The following is a 10,449-nucleotide window of genomic DNA, read 5'->3' as shown; positions in this document are numbered from 1 at the left end:
ACAACAAATACTTCTTAAATTTAGAAAGAAAGAATTGAAATTATATTACTCCAGTCTCTATGATGGTAGAAATTGTGCTGACATGAAGACTATTTCCTCTTTTATAAATGACCTCACTGATGTTCCATATTTAGCAGAGGAGAAGAGGAATGTTTGCGAGGGTACCCTTGGATATGAGGAATGTTACAACGTATTGCAGACCTTCCTAAAGAATAAATCGCCTGGGAACGATGGTTTAACAGTCGAGTTTTACTTAGCTTTTTGCCTTCGAATACGGTGAACTATCAAATTCACAGAAACAGGCTGTTATCACTTTAATTGAAAAGAAAGGAAAGGACAAAAGGTTGGTGAAGAATTGGCGTCCAATATCTCTTATAAATGTTGATGCTAAATTGGCGTCTAAAACTTTGGCAAAGCGCTTGGAAAAGGTGCTTCCGGAAGTAATTCATTTTAATCAAAATGCGTTTGTCAAGGGGAGGACAATTTTTGATGCCGTTAGAACGATCGATGATGTGATTGATTATGCTAAGTACAAAGATATTCCTGGGATTTTAGTAGCAATAGATTTTGAAAAAGCTTTCGATTCTCTGAATTTTTTAATTTTCTTTTCTACATGCATTTAATTTTGGTCCTTCTTTCATTCAGTGGATACTTGTCTTATATAACAACGCCTCTAGCTGTGTAATTAATAACGGTTTCATAACAGGACCTTTTGCACTAAGTAGGGGAGTAAGACAGGGAGATCCTCTCTTTCCCTACCTTTTTATAATAGCTCTGGAGACCTTAGCTATTAAGATAAGAGAAGATGATAGCATTAACGGCATTACGATACGAGACGAATCTGTTAAGCTTTCCCTCTTCGCTGATGATATGACCTGCTTTCTTAAAGACAGCAGTTCATACACAAACCTATTTGTTACGCTGAAGACTTTTGGTGAGAGTTCTGGCTTAAAAATAAATAATGAAAAAACCGAAGCTTTAGCTTTAGGAAATAGTAGAACACTTTGGGAGGGACATTCTGATTTGCCAAATCTTTGTAACACTATTAAAATTCTAGGCGTTCATTTTGGCTATGACGCTAAACAAAGAGATAAATTGAATTTTAGGAATACTTTGAAATCAATTAAGAAGACGATCAATTTGTGGAAATGGCGCGGTCTTTCTCTCTTAGGTAAAATACAAATTATAAAAACCTTTGCCATCTCCAAGCTTATGTTTAGAGCGTCGGTGTTGCCAATCTCTAAAGACCTTGTTAAAGCAGCTGACTCTCTGTTTTACGTTTTTATTTGGAATGTAAAAGACAAAGTAAAACGAAATGTGATGACATCGGAAGTTGAGAAGGGTGGCTTAAATATGCTTGATATTGATTCTATGGTTCGCACAAGACGAGTAATATGCCTAAAAAGTATTTGACGGAATATAAAAAGTCCGTGGAAAGCGTTTTTAAATGAGCTTCTTGTCCCTGTCGGTGCGAAGTTTCATATTGCTTTGTAACTTTGAAACTTCTAAATTAAGCATTTACCTACCTAGTTTCTACAAGCAATGCTACGATGCATGGTCAGAAGTAAACGGAAAAATGCCCAGCTCGCTACCCGAAATTGCAAATGAAGTCATTTGGAATAATAAGCTTCTCTGCATTGACAAGCTGAATCTCTGTATCGCAGAGACTTTGCAGAGCTAGGTTTTTTAAAAATTTGTGACTTATTCTCAACTGAAAAAGTTCTCAACCCTGAGCAAGATTTCTTCATTATGGGTATTATTAACTCTATGCCTGCCAGCTGGCGCTTGACAATTAAAAGGGAAACTACTGCACCGGGAACTGATCCACTTCCGGATTCACCAGCTATTCTGATAAGTAATAATTTGATTCCAATTTTTGATGTTTCCTCAAAACAAATCTACCGACTTTTCCTGGAGAAAAACAAACAACGCCTACTGCTAAAGTAAGGTTAGCTGCAAAGTATCCGAACACAGATATTGATTGGAAAGGGGTTTATTCGCTAGCTTTTCGTCCGACATTAGAATCTAAGCTTAGAGAATTTCAGTTTTTTTTTTAAACCGTATTGTCTTCACAAACGACAAACTGTTTCGTTTCGGCATGGCTGATTCGCCTACCTGTGCTTTCTGCCAAACAGAGGTTGAATCCCTAGAGCATTTACTCTTTGCCAGTAAAGTATCATCTAAATTTTGGAAACATGTCTTGTCCTGGCTACGTGATTATAACATCTTTGTTGAAAACATTAAAGAAGAAGATGTAATTTTTGGTAAGTTTGATATTGCAGATGATTTTTTCTTGTTTAATCATATTTTGCTTTTGGGCAAGTTTTATATTTACTCTCAGAAACGCCAGAATGCTTTACCTTCTCTTCAGGGTTTTATTGCCAGGACAGGGCGTGTTTATAACATCGAACTCCATATTGCCAGGAAAAAAAACAAATTAAACGATCAAAAGTGGGAAAAGTTAATTCTTGTTTTTTTCCGATAAGTAATGTCAGCATTGTTTTTCATTATTAGTGTAATGTTTAAAGTGAAGTCATTGTATTCCATATACTAGGTAACTGGAGATAAACTAAGTATAAAGCCAGGATCCGAGCCAGGATCCGAGCTAGGATCCGAGCCAGGATCCGAGCCAGGATCCGAGCCAGGATTATAATGCTGCATAATAATAATTAGGTGAATGACATAGAGTTCGTGTTCATGAAAAATAGTGACTAGGATACAAGCATTCCCCAAAAGTGCATCTGTACTATCCAAATTAATAATTAGTTGTCCATCTGTTGAGAACGTAAAAGTCAGCTGGACCGTTTATTTAAATAACAACAAAACAATCCCCCTAGAAGAGAATGCTAATTTTAAATAAGCAATACATTTGGTTCAACTAGCAATATTCCCATACCGTAAAGGAGCCAGCGGGAGAAAGTCCATTTTAAACAGTGTTCCGTAGCACTGTTTTGGTTTTTTTGTGTACTCAGGCAGACCTCTTGCAGCCCGAAGCACGATATCATTGCTTCTAAGTCATTGTCACCCTCTTAACCATGGCTCGAGTCTTCTTGATGCTTATTCCTTACCATTTTGAAAACCACGATACAAGACGCCATCTATATTTTCGATGTTGGTATTAAAAAATCCTCTCCCCTACGCCCTAGAATATGCGAAGGACCAAAGAAATAGATGGGGAGTGAGCAGGAAGCAATTTCTTAGTATTTTCAAAGGGGCCACTTACCTCACCTACCCTGCAAGGGAGTTCATATATGCCCTCAGCTACCCCTACAGGAAGTTAACGAAAATATTCCATCAGGAACTAGCATTTTACTTACTCGAAGTATCTTGCCCAATATTCTACTTCGTACTAAAACCGATAAGCATAAACAAAGAGTGTGTAGAGGTTCGGAACATAAATGCACATACCTCTATCCCGATCGTGGGATGAACAACGGGCATAAAATAAAAGGCAAGTGTCGACTTGAATAAATACATAAACTTGGGTGCTATAAAAAAAAAATCAAGAGTTCGCTTCCTGCGCGTTACTCCACATGCCTCGGATCCTAGCTCTGATCCTGGCTCGGATCCTAGCTCGGATCCTGGCTCGGATCTTAGCTCGAATCCTGGCTCGAAGTTTAGGTATCCTCAGGTAACTGTATTTCTATAATAGCTGTTGTGTGTGTTTAGTTATATATTTATCTATATTTGTACTATGTAAGCATGATACGTTTTTTTTGTCTTTTATTTTGTATGTTATCGTAAGAAATTCTTTAAGAAAAAATATACTAAATTAAAAAAAATATGTTTCCTTGTTTCCCCTGGGAGACCCTCCTTTATCAAGCTTTGTATCCTCCATCTCCAGTAGTAATAGGCGGTTTGCAACTAATCTCCAGACACAAAGCTATCAATGCTGCAAAACGCGCCAATGAGACATCTTCTCTTTGGCCTTGAGGAGGTATTACAAACCCACAATAGCTGGCTATTGTGGTTGTCCCTTTAAAATCACTTCCTTTTTTTTTTTTTTTTTTTTTTTTTGAGATTTTGAAAGTGTGTTGCTTAACATCTGACTGGCAAAATTTTGAGCTTTAATTTTTATCTACAGGCCGTTTAGTTTGAGTGTAAGTTCTGGACTTCACGGTTTGCCCTTACTCACGTCCAATACTGACCGAATGGACCTCAGAGGGTTGGATCCAGCAAAAAGTGATGTTAAAGGCTCACTAGCTTAAATTTCAGCATGTGAATGCAGCTTATTATATATGCAAAACACGAGTTTAAAAGTCTGAAAGTTCAAAATTCCTGCGATGCATATTAATTCTGCCATGTACACACGCATTGCATTCTTAAACTAGTGAGCCTTTGACGTCATTTTCTCGAAGAACCAGGGCCCGGTTGTTCAAAAGCAGATTAACGCTAATCCCAGATTAAAAACTAACCAAGGAGTTTACTTCCTTACGCCCAAATGCTGTTTAACGCTGATATTCGGCAAAACTTTACATTAAAAGAAGTCAATCTTGAAAAACAAAAATAGGAAAAGAAAATTTCACCAAAAAGTTGAAAACATGAAACAAAGGTTTACGCTAATCCTGGATTAAGTTAATCGTCTTTCGAACAACCGGGCCCAGCTCTTTCAAGAACTTAAAGGTAGTAATGGCGGATCATTAAATAGGAAAATTCCAGTTAAAATAAACAGGAGTCTTTTTGAAATCAAGGCTTAAAACTTTGGTAGCTTAGAGTTTAGTTAACATAGTTTTGAAATCCAAAGAAAATAAGATTGACTTTTTTGGTCACAGGGGCACTTTAAGCTCATTTGCTAATGATCAGGTCCATCAGTTAAAATATCTTGGCTTTGAAGATGCTTTCATTGGAGAAAGTGAGAAACAAGATAAGTATAAATAGTTAGATCTCAATTTTTATACGGAAGTCTGGAAAATCATTTGTTGTGAGGAAGTGTTTTCTCAGCTGCCTTACAGGCAGAATAAATAAATAAATAAATAAAAATTACCCTTTTTATGTGTCACTGATTTACGCGCGATTTTTAACTATGTTTTTAAGTCCGTAACTCGGTCTCTGTTCGACCTAAAAGCATCAAATTTGGACAGATGGTCAATCTCAATGTTATCTTTCATGCGATGGTGTCAATTTATCGATTGGTTAAAATTTGAAACTCACCCCTGTTCCCAGTTTCGCAATGGCCTATTGGAGTGATCTGATTGGATGAATTTCAGCTTTGACTGTATTTTCATAGATGAAAATTGTCCCACGCCTCGTAATGACTGTCGGTTAAAGGAAAGCCTTTTTCCGATAACCCTCTAAATAGACAAATCGCGCAAAAATGTCCAAGTTGAGGAGTCGTTTAATATCGCGCCATTTTTTGACAGCTGTCAATCGAGTAGGTCAAACAGAGAAAGCGGAAAAATCGACATTTTTCTATTTTGACTGAAACATGCAAAAGCTGAAAATACTCGAAAAATTTCTGGTCAGTGACTTTTTCCCTGAAGAGAACTAAAGCGATAACCTGAGAAAATTAACGTCAGCAACATCTAAGAGAAATCCCCAAAAAAGTCCACTTTTTTCAGGTTTTATAAAGATCTGTAAACGAAGTCGACAAAAAGCTTTAATGTTTTTCGTTTTGCATGTAAATCACAAATCAAAAGGGTGATTTTTGCGGAGTTTTGCATTTCCTATTTCCAGGTTTTATTGAAAAGCAGACTTGCCGGAAGTGATGACTGATTTTTAAATAGCCAACAATATAATAACGCTTCAAAAATAGACATTTTTACACTGGAAATTAAACCGCCATCTTTGTTTTTGTGTATGCAATCGAGACTATGACGTTGCAAAAGTCAAAAACAACACAGGCGAGGAAAGCAATACTGACCCAATGGAAGACTTTAATCTTAATCCAGAGGGTATTGTGTTCATTTTGGGCTCCCTATCAGAAAAAAAAACGCTGTTTAAATCTGTTCTGATAGGGGAGCCAAAAGCAATGCAAAATGCCCTCTGGATTAATATTGAAGCCTACGACTGGGCCAGTGCTTGTCTTTTCTTTGTTCACATTCATTTCAGCCGGACAAGAGGCCGTTCTGGAAATGACAGGAAACTGGCATGGGGCGAGTTTCAAATTTAAAGGTAAAGTCTGCATACGAGCCAAGTGGCCCATCAGGCCGGAGCTTATCCCGGTTTCCATGGCATGAGGCGACTAGGAGTATTTCTACTCCCCGCTGGATGGGATGCCAGTTCATCGCAGGGTTACCCCCAGCATTACGCCGGTACCCATTTATACACCTGGGTGGAGAGAGGCACCGTGGGAGTAAAGTGTCTTGCCCAAGAACACAACACAATGCCCCCGGCCAGGACCCGAACCCGGACCATTCGCTCTGTAGTCGAGCACACTAACCGCGAGGCCACCGTGCCTGCCAACAATCGATAAATTGACTCCATCACATGAAAGATAACATTGAAATTGACCATCTGTCCAAGTTCGATGCTTTTTGGTCGAACAGAGACCAAGTTATGGACTTTAAAACATAGTTTAAAATCCATACAAACGTCTATAATTTTGAGATTGCGTCCCCCAAAATTGTATAAACTCTTGAAAATTTTTATCAGATTTGGGACAACTGGAAAATCCTGTCATGGACCGACTATTTTGAAATAGATGAGGTGAAAATCACTTTGTTTGCCTATTTTTATGAATAGGGTACATTTTAACCAGGAATATTTGACTCCATTTGGTGGGTTCGCGGAATACAGTGTTCATCCATGGTATTTGACAACCGAGGGACTAATAATGGCTTAATTCGGGTCGAATCTGGAAAGAAAACCTCACAGGAAGGAAGCGACCCACAATGCCAAGGCTTTGCTTCGACGCAAAGCAATAAAGAAATACTTTCACAACAAAGCTGAAGGATCTCAAAACCCAGCCGACTTTTGGAAAACGTATCGTCCATTCCTACACTCCAGGAACTCTGGCCAAGCAAATGACATATTACTTAAAGAAGATGGTAACTTCAGAAATGACAAAAAAGTTCTGGCTGAGCTTTTTAATGATTTTGTAAATATTTTGGAAGATGCTAATGAGATCACGGAAATGGATTATGGTACAGATTTCCTTGAACATCCAAGTCTCAGAGAAATAATGCACAATAAGGTGGAAAGGGAAACTTTCAACTTTGGCCTTGTGAATTCATCCCAAGTGGATCTCGACGCTACTCAAATTATCTGCTCCTGTTATAGCGCTTCCAGTGTCAAAAATCATCAATTATTCAATCGTCTCGACAAGAAGAATTATCGACCGGTGACGGTACTACCAATTTTAAATAACATCTATGAGAGCAGGGACGGATCCATACCGGTTTCCACCGTTTTACGGTAATCGGTCAGAAACACAGGAAACAGGACTTTGGAGAGTTCAGATCAAAAAAATTCCGGCGGGAGCATTCCCCGGGAGCCCCCTAGAAACGTTTTCGTTGTTTTGGAAACCGGTCATTATTTATCCTAGATCCGTCCCTGGAGAGAGTCTTGGCTGATCAACTATCGGTATATTTCAAAGATATACTGTCTGACTTCATTTCTGCATATCGCAAGAATTATAGCTGTGAGAGTACACTGCTGCGTCTAACAGAAGATTGGAGGGCTGGTTTAGATAATAAAGAACTGGTTGCTGTGATATCTTTAGATCTTTCCAAGGTCTTTGATTGTGTACCACACGAGTTGCTGCTAGCTAAGTTGAAGGCGTACGGAGTGGCCGAACACGGCGTTGCTCTGTTGCGAAACTACTTGTCTGGAAGATCACACAGAGTTAAAGTAGGCGATAAGTTTTCTTCTTGGCTGCCGGTTATAAAAGGGGTACTTCAGGGATCCGTCCTTGGATCCCTTTTCTTCAATGTATTTATGAATGATCTCTTTTACTTCCTGAAAGGAGTCTGTATCAATGCTTATGTTGACGATGAACAAATTTATGCCTCGGATAAAGATCCAGTGAAGCTAGAAAAGAAACTTCTATGCCAACTTCTCGAAGTTGACCAATGGTTTGGTATGAATGGTATGATTACAAGTCCTGATAAATATCAAGCAATGATTTTAGGGAATACAAACTACTCCTTTAGTTTTACAGTGAATGACACTAATATTCCGGTCAAAGACAACATTGACCTTTTAGGAGTGAACATTGATAAGAATCTGCAGTTCAACAGCCATGTAAAAAACATTTGTACAAAGGTCAACAATCAAATTAATGTAATTTCCCGTTTCCGAAAAATAGTACCGACAGATACAAAATGTAAACTTTATAAGGCCTTCATTGTTCCATATTTTAGATATTGCTCAGCAGTGTGGCACTTTTGCGGGGCTCGAAATAGAAATAAATTAGAGAATCTTAACAGAAGGGCGCTCAGGATTGTTCTAGACGAGAAGTCTCTGCATTACCAGGAGCTGCTGAGCAAACTTAATTCTAGTGATCTGTATGGTATTAGGTGACAAGACATGATGAAAACAGTTTTTAAGGCAATTCAGTTTGAAACGATGCCGAAGTACATCCGTGGTCGTTTTCAAATGAGGAATACTGAACGCAACCTACGAGCATCAAGGAAACTTGTTATCCCATATGTCAACACAACCACTTATGGTCTAAATTCCTTCAGATACACTTCTGCAAACATGTGGAACAAACTAACAGAGGACCTGAGGTCATTAACGTCCTTGAACGAGTTCAGAACTAAAATATGCCATATTTCTTTCGAATATCAATGTAGTTGTTATTTATGTAAATAGTATTTTAATGTACTGTATATAATATATCCTTTTATTTATTTATTTATTTATTTATTCATTTATTTTTTCTCGGAGAAATTAGCTATACAGCTACTCTTGTAAATCCGAAGTGAAATAAAGGTGATGTTATGTTTATGTTATGTTTTGTAAAATTGAAAATTGTTTTGTAAAATAATCTTCTTAGGTGTCAGGTCTTGTCTTCCCATACATATAGTTAACGCCATAGAAAGTGCGGCGTACGGGGTTTATTCACGAGTTGTTTATGTCAAAAACCCGAACGAGCAAGGAACGAGCGAGTGAGGGTTTTTGACACAAACAAACAAAGCACTTTTTATGCCGTGAGCTGTTTATTACACATAAGACGAGAAGTTTCATTGAAATAGTTTTCTGACCGCAAATTAGAAACATAAACTCACTAACAATAGAACCAAATGCAAATTTCATTTAACGAGATGCTTCCGTGAAGCATACACTGGGTTGCCTGTGGTACGTGCTACAGAAAATCAGAAGGCACTGAATTGCGTGGTATTGAAATACAGCATTCCAGTCTCTGAAGAATAACAAATAAAAGAGAAGCGAGAAACATTGGCCTCTGGGCTGACATGTTGATAATTTTCAAGTTCCCTCACAACTTCTTTGCACCACAAGTGTGCCCTCTGAGCATCTGACAGATTTGTGATACTAAACTTCACTGAAATCAAGCTCTGTTTCGCGGGGTTAGTGTTAGGATGGGAGACCAAAACAATAAACCCCTCATAAAAAAAAGAATGATCTGACCGAAAATACTATTAACGCTAACAAATGCGAACTCAGCAAAGTACAGATTCTGTTAGCTTGCTTTATGCAAAACAAATATTGATGAAAAAGCAAATAACTATTGATACACAGTTTTTAGAAAGAGCAGAAGGAAGTTTCCGGGACGGTCGATCGAGAATGAAATATTTACGACATGAAAACAACATTAATTTTGAACCGTGAATATCGAATATAAAAAGTTACGAGCAGCGACAAACATTTTGGGAGATTTTTGCTACGTTCAAGTAAATTGCAAAATCGAAAGTGACATGGCCGGAATTCAGCGGGCGCCGTGATTAAGTTACCGCGGCATGTTTACTCGCCAAACAGTGAAGCATCTGTGCCAAATGATGGCAAGATACCGGGTTTTTGTAAGTTTCTTTTTCTGTCAAGTGTTATAAAGTTTGACAATGAAATGAGCGAAGTCAAAACAAAGATCACAATCGCCCAACTCTTGTTTATGCAAAGTCAAAATTTACTCTTCAAGACGCGTACGACGTTATTATCACCAGGTAATTCCATCATTTTGGCAATAGCAGCTACTTTGTTATTCATCTGCGTCACAAGTTTTCACTGATTTTGGGGCTCATTTTGTTGAAACTCAAGCACGCTTCCAACAGGCCTGTGAACCCTTCCTGCTTACAGAGCAATGCTAAAAAACTTCTCCCATATCACATTTCAACCTTAAGCTCGAAAATTCAATACACAACATGACATTATAATTCACAAAGGCAGAAAATACCACAGAATCCTTTTCCAGCGAAAATTTTATTGAAACAAACAACATTTTTGCTCTTAGAGGCGAAAACCTCTTCCTATTTCATTGCGTGCGTGAAGACAAGAAACTCAATTGTGTCAAATTACCATGTACCTCAGGTAAATACAGCTCACTTTGACTTC

This window comes from Montipora capricornis, chromosome 1 (assembly GCF_036669925.1).
Source record: "Montipora capricornis isolate CH-2021 chromosome 1, ASM3666992v2, whole genome shotgun sequence".
NCBI classification, from domain to species: Eukaryota; Metazoa; Cnidaria; class Anthozoa; order Scleractinia; family Acroporidae; genus Montipora; species Montipora capricornis.
Note: the sequence above shows the minus strand (reverse complement) of the source record.